The 21,464-nt window shown below is 41.1% G+C and overlaps 1 protein-coding gene across 18 annotated transcripts in view; it reads left to right on the top strand.

Moving 5' to 3' along the window:
* Positions 1–21,464, top strand: part of LRRC8D (leucine rich repeat containing 8 VRAC subunit D) — a 138,163-nt gene that overhangs the window by 40,869 nt on the left and 75,830 nt on the right. Inside the window, exon 2 of one of the 18 annotated variants that reach the window (XR_009596906.1) lies at positions 461–14,204. The exons of 16 other annotated variants lie outside the window; for them this stretch is intronic. The gene's annotated coding sequence lies outside the window, so the exon portion shown is untranslated. Of the gene's footprint in view, positions 1–460; positions 14,205–21,464 lie in introns of those variants that run through there. One more of the 18 variants, XR_009596908.1, reaches the window with a different exon arrangement.

Consider the following 21,464-nt stretch of genomic DNA (forward strand, 5'->3'; position numbering starts at 1 on the left):
AGACTTTCCCAAAAGAACACAGGCTTGTTTTGAATATTGCCACCTCTGGGTGTGAGTGATTATGCAAGTCAGTAGTATTTTTTAAAAATATTCATAATGGATACAGAGGTATGAAATTGCAAGAAAAACAAAAGTATTTTTTTCCAACAGCTTGTACAAAGCAGCCTTTGAATGCAGGTGGTCCTCAACTTACAAGGATTTGGGATTCTTCCTCCATCTGGTGAAAGACACCATCCACCACTTGGCCATTTTCCATAATATTGAGTTGGCCAGAAAGTTCATTCAGATTTTTCTGTAACAGCTTACCGAAAAACCAGAATGAACTTTTTGGTCAACCCAATATATCCTTCTCATTTAACTTCCACCTGCAATGAGTTATCAAACTGTCTCAATTCTGTCTTAGACCTAAGTTCCTAAATTTATCCGATATGTCTTAAAACTCTCCCATATGCTGCTCTAGTGCAGGAGTCCCAGGCGCCCGCCTTCCTGTCTTGCCCGGCCTGCTGAAGCTGCCCTCAGCCGTCCTTTCTGACCTTGACCTCCAGTGCTCTGTACACCTGAAGTCTGAGGGGTTTTTACAAAATAAAATTCAGTGTGTGTGACCTGTGTAAAACCCTCCAGTGACTTCTCATCACCCTCAGAAGTCCTCCCTAAGGAATTAAAAGTCAGACCCTTTAAGAAGTCTTCAGGACCTTGCAAGAGGAAGTCCCTGCCTCTATGTAGAATCACCAGCTCTTACCCTACCCCCACCATGACCAGCCCTCCACCCCCACCAGCGTACACCAGACTCACACTCCACTTACCAGGACTTCTTTCTGTTCCTCTAATCTTCTGTGCTTTCCTGACAAGTCTGATGCCGAGATTACTCTCCCCCTCTGTTGCTTCACTTTTCTCTGAAGTTGTGTTAGTCACTCATTCGTGTCCGACTCTTTGTGACCCCCATGGACTGTAGCCCACCAGGTTCCTCTGCCCATAGGATTCTCCAGGCAAGAATACGGGAGTGGGTTGCCATCCCCTTTTCCAGGGAGTCTTCCCAACCCAGCGATTGAACCTGGGTCTCCTGTATTGCAGGCAGACTCTTTACTGTCTCAGCTACTGCTAGCTCCTATTTCTTCTTTTTTTCTTAGCTTAAATGTAATTTCCTCTCAGGGAGTCCTCTTTACCCCATAAACTAAGTAAAGTCCCCTTGCTATTTTTTTCTGTAATACTTCCTGTCTCTTTGGCATTTCACTTGTTACATTCTCATGCCTTTTTAAATAAACTCTAAGCCCCATGAAGGCATAGATGTGCCTGTCTTGTTCTACACTGTATCGTAATTACCAGGCCCACAGTAGGATCTTGAATGTTTTTTGAATGAATGAACATGTTCAGATCAACCCCATATTAGTGTTTGCCAGCCACACATGCATTTCAGCCATCCCCTTTTGTTGACTTAAATTAGCTTTGCTTAATTGTACTAACTATATATAAACATGAAATAAAATATATACTCCTTATGCTTATAGTGTTTATATAGCTGTTAAAACATTTTTAAAAATCACCAATAAATGCAAACACTATTAAACAATTAAAATTTAAATTAATGAATTTTTTTTTGCTGAGTCTTAATCACTTATGTTTATTTATTTTAAATAATAAAAAGTTGTTGCCTTGGGTCCTAATAAATGCTTAATGCATAACAGCCTTTTGATTTTGATAATAGTAATTCAGAAAATACCTGTTGGCAATAAATATATTATTCAAAATCACATTATGGACTTGAAGGCCTTGCTATCTCAGGACCATCAGACTGCAGCTGTGTCAGTGAGCAGTCTTTGAATTACAGTTTTAATGATTTTAATGATTTCCAATTTCTTTGCTAGTGTAGTTAGTGTCTTGTACATTCAAAGACTAGTATTCAGAGGTACTGAAATTGACATCAAACATACATCCAATTCAGTGATTACTAGAGTCAGGAAAAGGAGCACAATGTTTGTGAAATTTGGTTCTTACAGATTTTTACAGTTTCAGCATACAGACAAGTGTCAGACTGTTGAAGGAAGTCAATAGATAGGGAAATGACTCATTTACACTGTTTTGAAAACAACTTGAACATAATAAATCCTTTTCTTATTATTGCCTTCTCTTTGTAAATTTTCGAACCACCAAAACAAAACCTTTGTTCTACAATACCTTCATGCCATTATGAAGATACTGTTATGAATGCCTTAATGTCATTTGACCTTCGTTTGGTGTGTCTCCATTGATTATGTATCCAGTCTGCCTCTGTCCTTTCCTTATTAGGTGAAGTAGTGAACCCAGAACTCCAGTGCCTGTCATTCTGGCGTCGTGAAATCAAAGTCTTAGTGGTCAGTAAACGTCTCAAAATTGGCCTTGGTCACTGTCATGTGTGTGCCTGCCTGCAGACTGTGTTTTTGTGATGAGGATCACTCAGCGCCAATGGAATAATAAATGCACACCTGGGCACTGTGTTGGTAAAGGGGTGGTTAAAATGATCTGGTCTGGATTTATATCACTTTCTTTTGGATGAACACTAGGATGAAAGCACAGAATTGAAAGATTATTTTGGAGAAGTCGCAGATTCTTGAGTGTATCTGTGGGTCTCTAGAGATCCTGAGACCCCCAATTGAGGATATTTGCTGAGAGCATTTGCAGCAGACCATGTACAAACCATAGCCAGATCACTGTGTTTATGAAAATGTTCTGGTTCATGGGGGTCATCCCCTTGGTTCTCTACGTCTCTCTAGCCTGTTACCCTGTCCCTGCATCTTAACCAAGCCCCTTCTTGATGAACGATGGAGAAGCCTTATTTTGTGGTCTCTCTGAGGCCTCAGAGGCTCTCTGTTGGAGTCTCTCTCTGGCTCTTTGTGGTTCCCTAGGTAACTCTGCAGGCCTATCACTCAGAAGCACCGAGCACTTGTTGAGAGAGCATAGAAGAACATAGCAGAGCAGGTAGGGAAGGCAATGAGGATTTCAAGTAAATCAGATTCTTATTCTTAATATGAAAAGGAAAAATTGATGCTGAGCTTGCTGATACAGACCCCAAAGTTGAAGGCACTTTATTACATTACGGCTTTAGCCTAAGGACCTAGAAGTAACTTTTTTGCATATATAATTTTAATAGCATTATTGAGATAACATTCATATACATACAGTTGGCCCAATAAAAGTGGCCTATTCACTGGTGTTAAGTACATTCACGGATTTGTGCAAACCATCATCACAGACAATTTTAGAATATTTCATCACCCCGAGAGAAACCGTGTATCCATTATAAGTCACTCCCATTCTTGCCAAGTTCCCTAGCCCCTGGCAACCACCAGTCTACTTTCTGTCTCTGTAGATTTGCCTATTCTGGACATTTAATATAAATAGTGTCATATATTATCAGGTCCTTTGTTTCTGGCTTCTTTCACGGACTATAATGTTTTCAAGGTCAGCCATATTATAGCATGTGTCAGTATTTCATTTCTTTTCATCACCAAATATTTCATTATGTAGATTTGCCAGCAAAATTTCAAATGTATTGTTCGGTAGTGTTATATTCACATTGTTGTGAATCAGAGACCCAGAACTTTTTCATCTTGCGAAACTGAAACCAGGTATACTTCATCGTTTTATTTATTCATTCTTATTTGTTGATGGACATTTGCATTTTTTTCCACTTTGCCTATTTGTGTACAAGTTTTTGTGTGGACGTATGTTTTCATTTTTCTTGGTGTATCCTTAGGAGCAGAATTGATGTGATATTGTAATTCTGTGTTTAACATTTTGAGGAAATGCCCAGCTGTTCTCCAGAGTGGCTGCACCATTTTACATCTCCATCAGCGACATGTGAAGATTCAAGTCCTCCACATTCTGGCCAGCACTTATTTTCTGTCTTTGGATTAGAACCATCTTAGTAGGTGTGAAATAGTATCCCATTGTGATCTTTGTATTTCTCCTATGATTAATGATGTAGAACATCTTTTCATGTGAAGTTTAAAAAATTTAGTTAAAGCATTTTTTTCTTAAAGTTTCCCTCTATTCCTGGGGTTACAATTTAAGAAGCAAATACACCTCTGGGGATTTGAAGATTGAGAGAAAATAACTGCCCTTAGTGTTAAGGACTGACTATTCAGAACTTAAGTAGAAGCAATTGAACCGTCACATTGTCAGGGACCTTCATATGGAATCCTTGTCCATAACAAGCAAAGGAAAGAGAAGTTGTAAAATGGGCCCAAGTGTGGGAGAGTCTCTTTTAAGCTCCTAAGTTACCCACACACCTGAGCCAAAGAATGGCCTTCAAATTGTGGGAAAATACAGAAGTCATCTTTATATTCTCCAGTATCTTGTTTGGTGTTTGGCGCAAAATATTATTCTTGGCACTGGAGAAGATTTATCCTTAAGTATAGCAGACAGACCAAGAGTTTAGAATTATAAAATATGAGAAATGGAAGTTTTATACAGCATAAAGTGGGGTTGTGATGTGAAGTAACCATAGAGTAAATTCTACTAGGTCTCCTCAGATTACACAGATTCCTGCAAAAATACCCGCCTAATATCTTCCATGACTATTACCACACAGACTTGAAAGTATTTATGGAGTCGATGATACCAATGAGATTAATGTATGTCTCTATGTCTCACTTTATTCCCCACCCCCCCACATAAAGCACATCAATTCTTGCAGAAATAAAGAGCTAATAATAACCATGGTGCATTCTCTTGGCAAAATATTAGCCTTTGCCCTACTTCATTCCATACTCCAAGGCCAAATTTGCCTGTTACTCCAGGTGTTTCTTGACTTCCTACTTTTGCATTCCAGTCCCCTATAATGAAAAGGGCAACTTCTTTGGGTGTTAGTTCTAGAAGGTCTTGTAGGGCTTCATAGAACCATTCAGCTTCAGCTTCTTCAGCGTTACTGGTTGGGGCATAGGCTTGGATTACCATGATATTGAAGGGTTTGCCTTGGAAACGAACAGAGATCATTCTGTTGTTTTTGAGATTTCATCCAAGTACTGCATTTTGGACTCTTTTGTTGACTATGATGCCTACTCCATTTCTTCTAAGGGATTCTTGCCTACGGTAGTAGCTATAATGGTCATCCGAGTTAAATTCACCCATTCCAGTCCATTTAAGTTCACTGATTCCTAGAATGTTGACGTTCACTCTTACCATCTCATGTTTGACCACTTCCAATTTGCCTTGATTCATGGACCTAACATTCCAGGTTCCTAGGCGATATTGCTCTTTATAGCATCGGAGCTTGCTTCATCACCAGTCACATCCACAACTGGGTGTTGTTTTTGTTTTGGCTCCGTCTCTTCATTTTGAAGTTATTTCTCTGCTGATCTCCAGTAGCATGTTGGGCACCTGCCAACCTGGGGAATTCATCTTTCAGTGTCCTGTCTTTTTGCCTTTTCATACTGTTCATGGGGTTCTCAAGGCAAGAATACTGAAGCGGTTTGCCATTCCCTTCTCCAGTGGACCACATTCTGTCAGACCTCTCCACCATGACCTGTTCATCTTGGGTGGCTCTACACGGCATGGCTCATAGTTTCATTGACTTAGACAAGTCTGTGGTCCATGTGATTAGATTTGTTAGTTTTCTGTGATTGTGGTTTTCATTCTGTTACCCTCTGATAGAGAAGGATACGGAGAAGGCAATGGTACCCCACTCCAGTACTCTTGCCTGGAAAATCCCATGGGCAGAGGAGCCCGGTAGGCTGCAGTCTATGGGGTCGCTAAGAGTCGAACACAACTGAACGACTTCACTTTCACTTTTCACTTTCATGCATTGGAGAAGGAAATGGCAACCCACTCCAGTGTTCTTGCCTGGAGAATCCCAGGGATGGAGGAGCCTGGTGGGCTGCCATCTCTGGGATCGCACAGAGTTGGACACGACTGAAGCGTCTTAGCAGCAGCAGCAGTAGCCGCAGAGAAGGATAAGAGGCTCATGGAAGCTTCCTGATGGGAGAGACTGACTGAGGGGGAAACAGGATCTTGTTCTGATGGGCGGGGCCGTGCTCAGTAAATCTTTCATCCAATTTTCTGTAAATGGGTGGACCTGTGTTTCCTCCCTGCTATTTACCTGGGGTCAAACTATGGTGGAGGTCATGAAGATAATGGCAACCTCTTTCAAAAGATCCCATGCATGCACCCCTACACTCGGTGCCCCCAACCCTGCAGCAAGCCAGCACCGACCCACGCCTCTGCCGGAGACTCGTGGACCCTCACAGGCAAGTCTGGTATGTTCACAAGTCACAGAATGTTCAACTCCATATAAAAGTCTTCCTTACCCCGCTGAGTCTTTGCAGCAGGAATTGGCAAGATGTGGAATGAGAATTTTATGTACATACCTACGCCATGTTATTTGGAAGGAGATTTATCATTGCTTCGCTGGCTGCTCACTGCAGGTGCAGTTGAGTGTGGCAGGAACCTTGCAGGGTGTGCTGCCACGGCTGCACCTGAGGCAGATATTGCGGCTTTGCGCACACTTAAGAAATTTGGATTTGATTCTTGAGCCAGCAGGGGATTTTTACCTGGGAGAGTAATGATTAGGTTTCTCTTTTCTTTTCTAAGGAAATGTAACTGGTGGCATTGTGGAGGATAGGCTGAAGAAGGTGGAGATGAGTGGCGGGGACCTTGGGTTAAAGCTTAAATGTAGGCCATGAGGAAGAGAGGACCAATGTGAAAGTCTTCTAAGGTGAAACCATTAGTACCTGGTAACTTGGTGGATGTGAGAGTTGAGAGATAGAGGCCTTGAAGATGCTTCAAGAATTCTAGCTTACAAAACCTGGGAAAGGTATCATATTGATGCAGACTTGTAGGAATGGGTGATTGATGAGGTCAGGAATATCAAAGCCAGTGGTAGACTTAAGTTCAAGGCTCCACTCTCGATGGTCTGAGAATCTCTGTGGTTCTCTTGATCTTGGGTACTTTCAGTTCAGTCGCTCAGTTGTGTCCAACTCTTTGCAACCTCATGAATCGCAGCACACCAGGCCTCCCTGTCCATCACCAACTCCCGGAGTTCACTCAGACTCACGTCTATCGAGTCAGTGATGCCATCCAGCCATCTCATCCTCTGTCGTCCCCTTCTTCTCTTGCCCCCAATCCCTCCCAGCATCAGAGTCGTTTCCAATGAGTCAACTCTTCGCATGAGGTGGCCAAAGTACTGGAGTTTCAGCTTTGGCATCATTCCTTCCAAAAGAAATCCCAGGGCTGATCTCCTTCAGAATGGACTGGTTGGATCTCCTTGCAGTCCAAGGGACTCTCAAGAGTCTTCTCAAACACCACAGTTCAAAAGCATCAATTCTTCAGCACTCACTCTTCTTCACAGTCCAACTCTCACATCCATACGTGACCACAGGAAAAACCATAGCCTTGACTAGACGAACCTTAGCAAAGTAGTGTTTCTGCTTTTGAATATGCTATCTAGGTTGGTCAGAACTTTTCTTCCAAGGAGTAAGCATCTTTTAATTTCATGGCTGCAATCACCATCTGCAGTGATATTGGAGCCCCCCAAAATAAAGTCTGACACTGTTTCCACTGTTTCCCCATCTATGTCTCATGAAGTGACGGGACCAGATGCCATGATCTTTGTTTTCTGAATATTGAGCTTTAAGCCAACTTTTTCACTCTCCACTTTCACTTTCATCAAGAGGCTTTTTAGTTCCTCTTCACTTTCTGCTGTAAGGGTGGTGTCATCTGCATATCTGAGGTTATTGATATTTCTCCTGGCAATCTTAATTCCAGCTTGTGTTTCTTCCAGTCCAGCGTTTCTCATGATGTACTCTGCATAGAAGTTAAATAAGCAGGGTGACAATATACAGCCTTGACGTACTCCTTTTCCTATTTGGAACCAGTCTGTTTTTCCATGTCCAGTTCTAATGGTTGCTTCCTGACCTGCAGGAAGCAGGCCAAGAGGCAGGTCAGGTGGTCTGGTATTCCCATCTCTTTCAGAATTTTCCACAGTTTATTGTGATCCACACAGTCAAAGGCTCTGGCATAGTCAATAAAGCAGAAATAGATGTTTTTCTGGAACTCTCTTCCTTTTTGGATGATCCAGCGGATGTTGGCAATTTGATCTCTGGTTCCTCTGCCTTTTCTAAAACCAGCTTGAACATCTGGAAATTCACTGTTCACGTGTTGCTGACGCCTGGCTTGGAGAATTTTGAGCATTACTTTACTAGCGTGTGAGATGAGTGCAATTATGCGGTAGTTTGAGCATTCTTTGGCATTGCCTTTCTTTGGGATTGGAACGAAAACTGACCTTTCCCAGTCCTGTGGCCACTGCTGAGTTTTCCAAATTTGCTGGCATATTGAGTGCAACACTTTAACAGCATCATATTCCAGGATTTGAAATCACTCAACTGGAATTCCATCACCTCCACTAGCTTTGTTTGTAGTGATGCTTTCTAAGGCCCACTTGACTTCACATTCCAGGATGTCTGGCTCTAGGTGAGTGATCACACCTTTGTGATTATCTGGGTCATGAAGATCTTTTTTGTACAGTGCTTGTGTGTATTCTTGCCACCTCTTCTTAATATCTTCTGCTTCTGTTAGGTCCATCCCATTTCTGTCCTTTATCAAGCCCATCTTTGCATGAAATTTTCCCTTGGTATCTCTAATTTTCTTGAAGAGATCTCTAGTCTTTCCCATTCTGTTGTTTTCCTCTATTTCTTTGCATTGATGGCTGAGGAAGGCTTTCTTATCTCTCCTTGCTATTCTTTGGAACTCTGCATTCAGATGCCTATATCTTTCCTTTTCTCCTTTGCTTTTTGCTTCTCTTCTTTTCACAGCTATGTTTAAGGCCTCCCCAGACGGTCATTTTGCTTTTTCGCATTTCTTTTCCATGGGGATGGTCTTAATCCCTGTCTCCTGTACAATGTCACGAACCTCAGTCCATCATCAGGCACTCTATCTATCAGATCTAGTCCCTTAAATCTATTTCTCACTTCCACTGTATAATCATTAGTGAAGTGAAGTCGCTCAGTCGCGTCCAACTTTTCACGACCCCATGGACTGTAGCCTACCAGGCTCCTCTGTCCGTGGGATTTTCCAGGCAATAGTACTGGAGTGGATTGCCATTTCCTTCTCCAGTATAATCATAAGGGATTTGATTTAGGTCATACCTGAATGGTCTAGTGGTTTTCCCTACTTTCTTCAATTTGAGTCTGAATTTGGCAATAAGGAGTTCATGATCTGAGCCACAGTCAGCTCCCTGGTCTTGTTTTTGTTGACTGTTGGGTACTTTAGTCAACTTAATTAGAAGATAGAAGTTCAATTGTGTTTGTTTGCCTTTTAGTTTATCTAGAAGATTGATCAACATTAGCATTTCTCCTGGTATCAAATAGTTCTTTAAGGGAAGAAAAGCATTTAGTTAAACTATTAGTGCTCCTACCAAAGTTTTTCCTAGGTTTTTGCAAAATTTTCTTTTAAGTAGAAGTATTTAGAAGGAAACTCAAGAAACAACATTTTGTAACTAACCTGGTGAAAGGCATTTTAAACTGTGCTCCGCCCCAGAGGAATTCCATCTGATAATGGGGGTGTTTTCCCAGTTGTAGGTCCTACATCCATCCCATCCTTAGCTACAAGATTCCTCAGATAAATCTTGAGTTTAAGGGAAATAGACCCTGTATGGAGTAGGGACAAGGTGGAACTAGGTACCCTTTCCAAATCAGCCTTATGAATATTTGATCATTTTTAAGTGAACCAGTAGTAGTTGCAGCGTTTTATTCTTAGTACAATTAAATTCAGACTTGTGCCTTCAGTTAAAGCGTAGAATTGAACCTCAGTAGTTTACTTCAAAATCTATTTCTGAGATGAGATACTTGGTATTATTGTATTATAGTGGTAGAGGATGAAGTTGCTTCTGGTGTTTAGTGCCTCAAGGTTGCAAAGTTTTATAAGTTGTTTACAGATAAAATGCTAGTAAAGAAAAGTTCATTTGCTGCTGCCAGAAGTACAAACCCCAAACATTTAGTATGGTGAATGTCTAGTCTTCTCTTGCAGCTGTCCTATGTTTACAGAGTTAAATTATCTTATGTGCCTAGGGTTAAGTGTCGCAGTTTCATGGGTTATACAGTAAAACAAAGTTTCTATTTTGTATTTTGTTTAAGAAAGTGAGTAGATGATTGCTTGAGGTTGAATTGGTATTTAGAGCCTTATTAACGATTAATTGAAAATACACACAAAGTGTTAGTCACTCAGTCGTGTCTGACTTTTGGGACCCCATGGACTGTATAGCCCACCAGGCTCCTCTGTTCATGGGATTCTCCAGGTAAGAATATTGGAGTGGGTTGCAGTTTTCTTCTCCAGGGGATCTTCTTGACCCAGGAATCAAACCCAAGTCTCCTGTACTGCAGCCGGATTCCTTACTGTCTGGGCCATCAGGGAACCCATAAAAATACACAGAAGTACACTTTTTTTCTGAGTGCCTATACATAATGGTCTTTAGCGGCTGAGAGATCCTCAGAAGAGATCCTCTTACCACTCCTGAAAAATATATTGACTTTTAGACTTAAAGTCTCTTTGAACAGAGTTAGGCTATTTGTATTAATTTACATAAGGCATAATTACCTTTAGTAATTTAAGTTTCTAATAGCACTGGAATTCTAGTTTTCATTAACTCTCTTGCTTCTTTCTGCTACTTACAGGAATACTAACAAGACACCTTAGCTATCATCTTGAGAGTTAATGGTTTATGTCAGTTGGCTTTACTTTAAAGTTTTCTGGTGACTTGCAGTTGGAACATGTCAGTGATTCATAATATCTGGTTACCTGTGGCTTGGTACAGTTGGTGGGCAGATTTATTTCAGTACCCTCAGTGGTTCTTTTCTGTAGTAAAAATCCATTGAAAACTATTATGAGGTTGTTTTTTTAATATGGTTTCATTTATTTATTTACTTTTGCTTATTTGCTTTGGATGCTATCTCATATTTGTCCAGTTTTGCTCTTGGGCATCTGTAGCTTTTACATTCATTTGGCTTTGGGAACATTATACCTCTCTTTACCTAGTATAGCTCAGTTCCTTGAGTGATCTCTTCCTCAGTATGTGACAATCTCTTGTAGAGTTTCAAATTTATATTTTATAAATTAGAAGGCGGCTTAGGTAATCACAAACATAAGGTATACACAATCATTCTTCTAGGAGTATATTGTCTCCAGTTTAAATGATAGTTGTTTAGTGACAAGGACTCTAATTGAAATATAGATTACTACTGACAGCAACGAGTATGTTGCTAACCATGTGGTACTTTCCTGGTAATACCTGGTTGAATGGAGTTGCCCTGGGTGCACAATGAATGGCTTATTACCTGGAAGGAGAACACAGAGTATTCTGCTAGCTGCTTTCGGAGATGCTGCATATCCTTACCAGGCCAAATGACTCATAACTAAGACATGAGGTCTGAAACTGCCCAGAGGCAGTCAGTCTCCTTTCTCTATTCTTTATGGGGGTCCTTCTATGATAGTGATCAGAACTTTGTTCAGTTGTTTGTTATAGAAGAGGCAAGACATGAGTCAACCCAAACATATTCTGTACCAAACACGTTCACGGTCTGTTCTGCTTTCCCCAGCTTTAATTTCTTCATTCCGCATTTTCAAGATAATTTCTGTAAGGATGGCCATATTGTTAGAAATTGATATTGAAAGACTTCTCTGTTCGCCTTTGGAGAAACTGTATTTAACTATTTAACTTTTCTCTGGGTTCTGTCTGCCTATTTAATACAACTGGGTTTCCCTGAAGTGAATATTGGTCTGTTTTGTCATCTTCCCCAACTTTGAGCTTCCCCTCTCAGGTGAATGTAAATAACTAAAGGCCCCCATCACTCTACCTTCTGCACTATGCCGGGTATATAATAAGTGCTTATGATGCCTACTCAAAGCTTGCATGAATGAAAACTTCAAGCGGGCTTTACTCTTAAGTAACATTTTGCTTGTTAATTTCCACAAGTTGGGAGAGGATTAGTGTAGAGTTAAAATTGGGGTCAAATCTTGGAAATTTTAGGTGGAAATAGTTTGTGACCTTAGATGAGTAAAGATGTTTTTTTTTAGCCATATTAAAATGAGGCTCCTAGTGCAGAAGATTTGCTTATTCTTTCCAGACTGTGAACAGTTGTCTTGTTCTCACCAAAGGCAATTTTGTTGAAATGTTCTTAGAAACAGTGTGTATAGGCTTCTGTAACTGCACAGGGGAGAGATCATAGAGGGGCAGGGAACATCAAGATACTGATTCAACCTGTCCTCTTTGGGGAATGTTTGACCCCTTCCCTCTAACTCAGCACCCCTGAAAGCTGTCAACACAAAGTTGCCAAATAAGGAAATAGAATCAGTTTGTGTATTACAGCCTTCTGGAAGATGATGTTGGTGGGGGGGGGGGGGAGTATAATTACACATATACCATTTTTAGGTTCCTCTTGTATTTTTAATGACCTAATACCTGGAACATTTTTGATAAGTTTAGTTCTTGCAGAACTACCCCTCGTAATAGGCAGCTGAGGGCAGTGAAGGATTCAACTGAAGCTCATGGCTTCTTTCCATGGCTTCTCCTTTGAATATCATCCCATATTTACATCCAGAATGGACTGACCACATTGTTATGTTCTAAATATGCCAGATATAGCAGAAGAAGGATGTCACCATTATGTATAATAGAACCCTCTATAAAGCTGAAACTGATGATTGAACCACTAAAATATGAAATACATCTTTGTCATTGTATAGGATTGAAAACTATTGAATTTATGGTGTGATTCTTGTAGTCCTAAATTTTATAATCCTGTCTGTTAAGTTTGCTAATAAAGGCCAAATGTTTACCCTTACATTCTTAAAACTAACTTATGAGGACAGAGTACCAGCTATATCATAGCAGATTTAGAACACCTTTCAATGTCAGATGACCTAATCAGTTATTAATCTTTTCTATGGGGAACGTTTTCCCTTCATCAGCTGTCTAAAATATTTGGGAAACTATATCATGTGGGAGTTGCCATTCATCAGGAAATACTTGCTCATAGATGCAAGACAGACCACATGGAGCAGTAAATGTTACTTAGCACTATGGAAACCAAAAATCACAAATGGGTATAGCCTTTAAATCACAAACATTCTGCATCTTATGAGGATAAGTCATATCCAGACTGGGTTCAATTCACTCAAATATTTATAAGGGATTTAATGATCAGAAAGTCTGGGGAACTTTGTTTCGTGACTAATTTTCCTCTGCACAAAATCTAAAAGATCATTCAAGGGGGAAATAAGAGGAAAAAGTCCAGTTTGTATGGATTACCTAGCTTGTAAATGTAAAACTCTGGATTGGGAGTTAGGGGGGCTAGGGTTTTAGCTATGGCTCTTTCAAAAAGTAGCTGTGTGGGTTCGGGCAACTCTTTTAACTTACTTGGATCTCTGTTTTCTTACCTGTAACAAGATGAAGTTGGGCCATATGCCCCTCAGTGATTAATCTGTTTTCTTTTGTTGTTCCTCTAGAAGTACAAAACTTTTTTGTATTGAGAAGAGGTGTTCTGCTTGGGTATGCCTCAGTATATCAAGAGTACTGAGGGTCATTTTTCTACAGCAGTAACTTTATTGCCTGAAAAAATTATTACCCCAATGCTGGTAACTTTATTACCAGCATTGGGGCCACATGTCTACATGTTACCATTTGTTTATGGATCCTGCCTCCCTCTCCATTCAGTATGTACTGACATGGGATGTCAGTATCGTCTAGTAGTGATGAAGTATGCAGCAATCTGATCGTGGAAGTTTAATTTGTCTTATAGCCAAAAGATGGCAAAAGAGAATCTATGATGTCCACAGATAAACATAAGGATAATGCCTTAAGAAATAGGCTGAAGATGTTAAGAGGTTGGTAGAAGAGGAGGCTGGCTGAATTAGTTAATGAGAGTGTTTTTTCACATAGCCATTTAATTCCTGGTTCTACTAAGACTTTGCCATGATTGTCATTTCAGTAGTTTCCATAAAACTACTGGGTTATCTCATAACTGGAATTTGAATCATTTGCTCCTAATGACTCAGCAGACTCTGTGAGGAGGAAAAGTTATCTTTATTTCCAGCTCTGTTGCTGATCTGGGTGTGTGTGACAAGGCAACTTCTCTTGGCTATTTTCCCATTATTAAGTGGTGGAAATATCTATCCCATCTTTATCCCTTCAGAACATTATAAAGATAACTGAAATACCTAAATAAAGCTATAAACCAGTGTTCGTTTGTGTGTTAATAACCAGGTAGAATCTTTTGGACTTGATTCAAAATTCAAACGTCCTTTTGAGTGGTGGTGGTGGTGGTGGTAGTGGTTGAGTTGCTAAGTTGTGTCCGACTCTTGGGACCCCATGGACTGTGGCCCGCCAGGCTCCTCTGTTCATGGGATTCCCCAGGCAAGAATACTGAAGTGGGTTGCCATTTCCTTCTCCATTTTGAGTGTTAGATATTGCTATTTGATTTCTTCAATATGAGAGGAGTTTGCTAGATTATAATTTTTAAAATATGCTAGTGATTAAAAGTGAGAGACTGCAAAACATGTGAGTACCTGGCTTTTACAAAAACTATCATAGTGTAAGGGTCATTAAGTGTTTTTCATATTCTTATTATTTCATGTCATAAATAGTTTTTGATCATCTGCTGAACACCACACACTGTTTTGGGAAGCTGAAGAAATGTAGTGAGTATAACAAAGTCCTGATCCTTCCAGAGACCATAGAGTGTGGAAACCTGTTAGGTCTCCTCTAGTAAGTGCTAACAAGAAAAATTAGGCATGATAAGGAGACGGAGAAGGGGGAGAAGTGGGTGCTGGTGGTCATGGAGGGCCCTTCTGTTTAGATGACACTGGAGCAGACACCTGGAGGAAGTGAAGGTACAAGCCAGGTGGGATATTGGGAACATTCTGGTTAGAGGAAGCACAGGTGTAGAAGCTGTGCAGCAGCTGTGTAGTTGGAGAAGGGCACCCTGGTGGAGCCGAGTCAGCTATGGGGCAGAGAGAGGATGCAGTTCAGAGGAGGGTGCAGGCCGATGTGCAGGTGGCCTCAGGCCTTCTGGGCTGCTGACTACATTCTTGACATTTAGGTGGTGGTGGTTTGTTTGTTAGAATAGTGATGAGATTTTTATTTTTCCATAAGATGACAAATTCTCACTTCTAGGAAGATACTACCACATATCACAAAATATACCAGTCGTATAAATCTACAGTGAAAGTCATTACTAAAAAGTGTTTCTGAAATCATTTTATCCTGGAAACAAAACGGGAAGGCCAAACATTCAATTTCCTTTTAAGAAAAAGAAAGGCACCGGTTTTCTGATTGATAGTATTTTTATATTGAGATATAATCGACATGATATTATATTAGTTTCATGTGTGAAACATAATGATTCGATATTTGTATATATTCAAAATTGTCACCTCAATCAGTTTAGTTAACATTCCTCGTCACACATAGTTACATTTGTTTTCCTTGTGATGAGAACTTTTAAGATCTTCTCTTAACAAGTTTCAAATATACAGTAGTGTATTACTAATTATATATAAAGAAGGCTATGTGACAAAGAATTGATGTTTTCAAATTGTGCTGGAGAAGACTCTTAAGAATCCCTTGGACTGCAAGGAGATCAAACCAGTCAATCCTAAAGGAAATCAACCCTGAATATTCATTGGAAGGACTGATGCTGAAGTTCTAATACTTTGGCCACCTAATGTGAAGAGCCAACTCATTGGAAAAGATCCTGATGCTGGGAAAGTTTGAAGGCAAGAGGAGAAGGGGGCAGCAGAGGATGAGATGATTAGATAGCATCACCGACTCAATGGACATGAATTTAAACAAACTCCAGGAGATAGTGCAGAACAGGGAAGCCTGACTTGTTGCAATGCTTGGGATTGCAAAGAGTCAAACACAATGACTAAACAAAAGCAAGTAGTTTTTTACATATATATATATATATATATATATACACACACACACACACTATCTCAGATCACTAGCCCAACTCCCAGTCACATCTCTGGGCGCCATCCTCAGTGCATGAAATTCAGTCTTCCGCTTAGAAACTGGGTCTTCTGTTCCACCCCCAGTGCATCCTCCTGCTTCTGTGCAGCCCTGAGCTACCCCAGTCGGCTTCCTTTCCCCTGTCTCCTCACATTCTCTCCTTAATTTCCTTTTGTGATGTTTTTACTGCTGTGGTAAAAAACACATGATGTGAATTTGCCATTTTAATCCCATGCACAGTGCAGTGCATGCGTGCCCAGTCCTGTGTCCCAGTTCTCTGCGACCCCATGGACTGTACCCCGCCAGGCTCCTCTGTTCATGTGATTTTCCAGGCAAGAGTATTGGAGTGGGTTGCCATTTCCTCCTCCAGGGGATCTTTCTGACTCAGGGATCAAACCCACATCTTCTGCAGGTCCCTCATTGGCAGGCAGATTCTTTACCACTGCACTACCTGGGAATCCCCTGAACTATGTACAGTAGCGAAGCAGAGCTCTAGAACTGTATCTTTCAAGTCCCCACAGCACTGTGTGCTTTATAAACATGGTGTCAGACCATCACTTCCATCTCCTCTGAGGTGCTCTTTATTTTTGTATCTGTACATCTAACCCTATACCTGACACACAGGAAGTGATAATTAAATGTTAAATGGCATTTGTATTTCTTTAATGAACACTTATAAAGCCACTTAACTCTGCCAAGCTGTGTTCTGAGTGCTTTGCAGGTGTTGGTTCGTTTGATTTTCACAAGAACCCTTTGTATGCTTTGTTTCATTTTATAAGAAAACTGAAGCACCAAGATGTTGAGAAACTTGCACATGGTTACAGCTAATAGTGAATGAATCCATTTATAAAGGAAGAAAAAATAAAGACAGGTTCTTGAAGATTACTTGTGCTCCCTATGGCCTCTAGGAACAGCAGACAGGGTTGGTCTCCAGCGGCTGGGAGCATGGTGGCATGGAGCGTGTCGGTGCCTGAGGTCCTTTTGAAAAGCTTCTTTGTCCCCTGCCTTCCAAACCAGGCAGACACCTGTCTTCCGAATGCCTCCTCCTACCCCGAGCTCTTTCCTGCCAGAGATACTTGAGGCCTCCTTTGCCCTCTAATCTGCTCAAGTGACTCTTGGACACTCCTGAAACTGCTCGGTTAAATGATAGATTTCTGTCTGTGATTGGTGGTTACGCCTCCCGGAGGGGAATTTAGCAGCTAATCCGCATCCCTTCTCCCACCTAGTGTTTGAAAAAACAGCAGGGCTTTTCAGATTGTGGTCCATAGACAACCAAGATTAAAACCACCACGGGGTCTCATTTAACATGCCACTCTCTGGGCTCCACCTTCAGTTCAGTTCAGTTTAGTCGCTCAGTTGTGTCTGACTCTTTGCGACCCCATGGACTGCAGCACGCCAGGCCTCCTTGTCCATCACCAACTCCCGGAGTCTACCCAAACTCATGTCCCTTGAGTCAGTGATGGCACCAAACTATCTCATCCTCTGTCATCCCCTTCTCCGCCTGCCCTCAATCTTTCCCAGCATCAGGGTCTTTTCAAATGAGTCAGTTCTTTGCATCAGGTAGCCAAAGTATTGGAGTTTCAGCTTCAACATCAGTCCTACCAATGAACACCCAGGACTGATCTCCTTCAGAATGGACTGGTTGGTTCTCCTTGCAGTCCAAGGGACTTTCAAGAGTCTTCTCCAACACCACAGTTCAAAAGCACCAATTCTTTGGTAGTCAGCTTTCTTTATAGTCCAACTCTCACACCCATACATGACTACTGGAAAAACCATAGCCTTGACCAGATGGACCTTTGCTGGCAAAGTGATGTCTCTGCTTTTTAATATGCTGTCTAGGTTCGTCATAACATGGCTGCAATCACCATCTGTGGTGATTTTGGAGTCCAAAAAAATTATGTCAGCCACTGTTTCCACTGTTTCCCCATCTATTTGCTGTGAAGTGATGGGACCAGATGCCATGATCTTAGTTTTCTGAATGTTGAGCTTTAAGCCAACTTTTTCACTGTCTTTCATCAAGAAGCTCTTTAGTTCTTCTTCACTTTCTGCTATAAGGGTGGTATTTATATCTGAGGTTACTGATATTTCTCCCAGCAATCTTGATTCCACCTTGTGCTTCATCCAGCCCAGGGTTTCTCATGATGTCCTCTGCTGCTGCTGCTGCTGCTGCTGCGTCGCTTCAGTTGTATCTGACGCTGTGCGACCCCATAGATGGCCTCCCACCAGGCTCCCCCATCCCTGGGATTTTCCAGGCAAGAGTACTGGAGTGGGGTGCCATTGCCTTCTCCGGATGTCCTCTGCATATAAGTTAAATAAGCACAGTGACAATATACGACCTTGATGTACCCCTTTTCCTATTTGGAACTAACTAGTATGTTGTTCCATGTCCAGTTGTAACTGTTGCTTCCTGACCTGCATACAGGTTTCTCAAGAGGCAGGTCAGGTGGTCTGGTATTCCCATCTCTTTCAGAACTTTCCACAGTTTATTGTGATCCACACAGTCAAAGGCTTTGGCATAGTCAATAAAGCAGAAATAGATGTTTTTCTGGAACTCTCTTGCTTTTTTGATGATCCAGCGGATGTTGGCAATTTGATCCCTGGTTCCTCTGCCTTTTCTAAAACCAGCTTGAACATCTGGAAGTTCACGGTTCACATGTTCCTGAAGCCTGGCTTGGAGAATTTTGAGCATTACTTTGCTAGCTGTGAGATGAGTGCAATTGTGCGGTAGTTTGAGCATTCTTTGGCATTGCCGATTGAAATGAAAACTGACCTTTTCTGGTCCTGTGGCCACTGCTGAGTTTTCCAAATTTGCTGGCATATTGAGTGCAGCACTTTCACAGCATCATCTTTTAGGAATTGAAATCACTCAACTGGAATTCCATCACCTCCACTAGTTTTGTTCATAGTGATGCTTCCTAAGGCCCACTTGACTTCACATTCCAGGATGTCTGGCTCTAGGTGAGTGATCACACCATCGTGATTATCTGGGTTGTGAAGATCTTTTTGTACAGTTCTTGTGTGTATTCTTGCCACCTCTTCTTAATATCTTCTGCTTCTGTCAGGTCCGTCCCATTTCTGTCCTTTGCATGAAATGTTCCCTTGGTATCTCTAATTTTCTTGAAGAGATCTCTAGTCTTTTCGAGTACTGAAGTGGGGTGCCATTGGCTTCTCCTCCTATTATATTATTTTCCTCTATTTCTTTGCACTGATCACTGAGGAAGGCTTTCTTATCTCTTCTTGCTATTCTTTGGAACTCTGCATTCAAATGGGTAGATCTTTCCTTTTCTCCTTTGCTTTTCACTTCTCCTCTTTTCAGAGCTATTTGTAAGGTCTCCTCAGACAGCCGTTTTCACCTTAAATCTGCTAAATCAACCTTCACAGATGGGGCCCCCAAATCTGATTTTCAGCTTCTTAAGAACTATTGGGCTGGAGAACATGCAGTTGTACCTTGTGAGGGGAAAGAGATGAGATTGACAAGGAGACAGTGTGATGCATGCTTCTCTCCGCAGAGAGAGAAGGCAGATCTATAATCCTACGACCATTCTTTTTTCCCTTGGTTAGGGAAGAGAAGTTGCAGATCAAAAAGGAGGGTGGGGTGGGATAGAGATCCAAGAGGGAGGGGATGGATGTATAAGTATAGCTTTTTCAGCTCATTGTGCAGCAGAAACCAACACAGCATTGTAATACAATTACATTCCAATTAAAACAAAACAAAACAAAACAAAACTAAGAGGAAATATACTTGTATGCTCCAGTTATCTAGAAGAAGGGTTGGTAAATTGTGACCCACGGGGCAGCTGTCTACTTTTGGGAAACAGCCACATCTATTTGTTTATGTTTTGTCTATGACTACGCTATACTGGTGGAGTTGAGTAACGGCTGCAAAGACTATACAGCCTGCAAAGCCTAAAATATTTACTATTTGGCCCTTTATGGAAAAAGTTTGTCAGGCAACTGAATACCCATTAGAACTTCCTGGAAAGATAGAAGCATTTTATTTGCTCTCCAGTAGGATCGCCACTAGAACTTAAAGAGTAGCTCATGTGATCAAGTAATGGAGATTTTCATTTTATTTAGTTTTAATTTAGCTAATAGCTACTATAACAGATTTTGCAGGATGAGTGCAAAGGTTTCAGACTGGAGTTGGCTGTGAGGTGTCTTAGGTACTGTTTACTTCAGGCCCCTGGGAAGAGGGAGTCTGGAGAAAGGATCATGCCAAAAGAGTGTATTTTAGAACTTTTCAATTTTTTTTTCCATCGTGAGTTTTAAGTGTTACCTGTGGGAGGATTCCCCTCTGCTGCTTATCAGCTTTTTGACCTTGGTCAAGTTTCTTGGCTTCTCTCTGCCTCAGTTTCTGCATTTGTAAATGGAGAGTGACAGTACCTAACTTGCAAGATTGTTGTGCAGTTTAAAGGCTTTAACAGTGCCTTGTATAGAGTAAAAACGTTGTAAATGTTTTCTGCTTTTATCACTACTTCATGCATTTTTACAGCTTAGTCTAGGAAAGTAATTTTTACTATTCCCCCGCTGCCACCCACCCCCCACCACCACCCACCTTTTTTTTTTTTTGTTTAAGGAAAATAGATTCTGAATTCCAGGATAACATGACACTAACCTGGCTAGGGTAGTCTGTTCCTAACTTGGAAACCAGCTCTGCTTCATATCCTTCCGTGTATCAGTAGTTTCACTACAGTTAAGCTGATTGGGTCCAGCACGTGGCATATGTGACATGCTGTTGCCAGAGTTTTACAGGTAGTCACTGCAAACGTTGAAAGATGGCCACATTATTTTGTAGAAACTTTTCACAAGTAAATGAGGAATACTTAATTAGAAGCAGGACGTTTAGTGCTTGTTCCTAGGCTGAAGAAATCTTAGTACTATTTGAAAGGAAATATGTTTCCATTTTATCTTAAGACATGTGGGAGTCTCCTCACATGAGTAAGCTTGACATCACCGCTTTTATAGAAGTGTGAGCAGGGCTGGCAGGAACACATTGGGAGGTGGGAGTATCTTTTGTGTAAATGACAACAGTAGCAGGAATCCATAAGTGAAAAAAGTATTTAGAATGATAGCGCTGTACGTTTTTAAATTGCGTGTTCATTTATTAACTTTCTCATCTTCAGTGTCATCTGCTGATAATCCAGTGCTATGTACTTGCCGTGACTAAACAATATCACTTTGTAAAACTTCTCAGAGAGCAATGAATGTGGCCTCTTGAAAATCAACTTTTAGGTTTTCTGAGATAGTAATGATGCGGCAGTCCTTAAATCTGTCCTCCAAGGATGGAACAACAGAGTGTTCAGCAGAGTTTATGTGCTCAGCAGTTGCTCCTCAAGGCTGCCTTTTTGATCTGTAAGATCATGTTGCAATACCGCTTGATAAGCAAATAACATGAGAAGGAAGCTAGATCCAGACTGCAGGGGCTGTTTCATTATGCACAGAGTATTAGGCCATAATATTCTGCTTGTTTTCTATTTTCAAATTCTAG

Source organism: Ovis aries, chromosome 1 (genome assembly GCF_016772045.2).
Source record: "Ovis aries strain OAR_USU_Benz2616 breed Rambouillet chromosome 1, ARS-UI_Ramb_v3.0, whole genome shotgun sequence".
Taxonomy (NCBI): domain Eukaryota; kingdom Metazoa; phylum Chordata; class Mammalia; order Artiodactyla; family Bovidae; genus Ovis; species Ovis aries.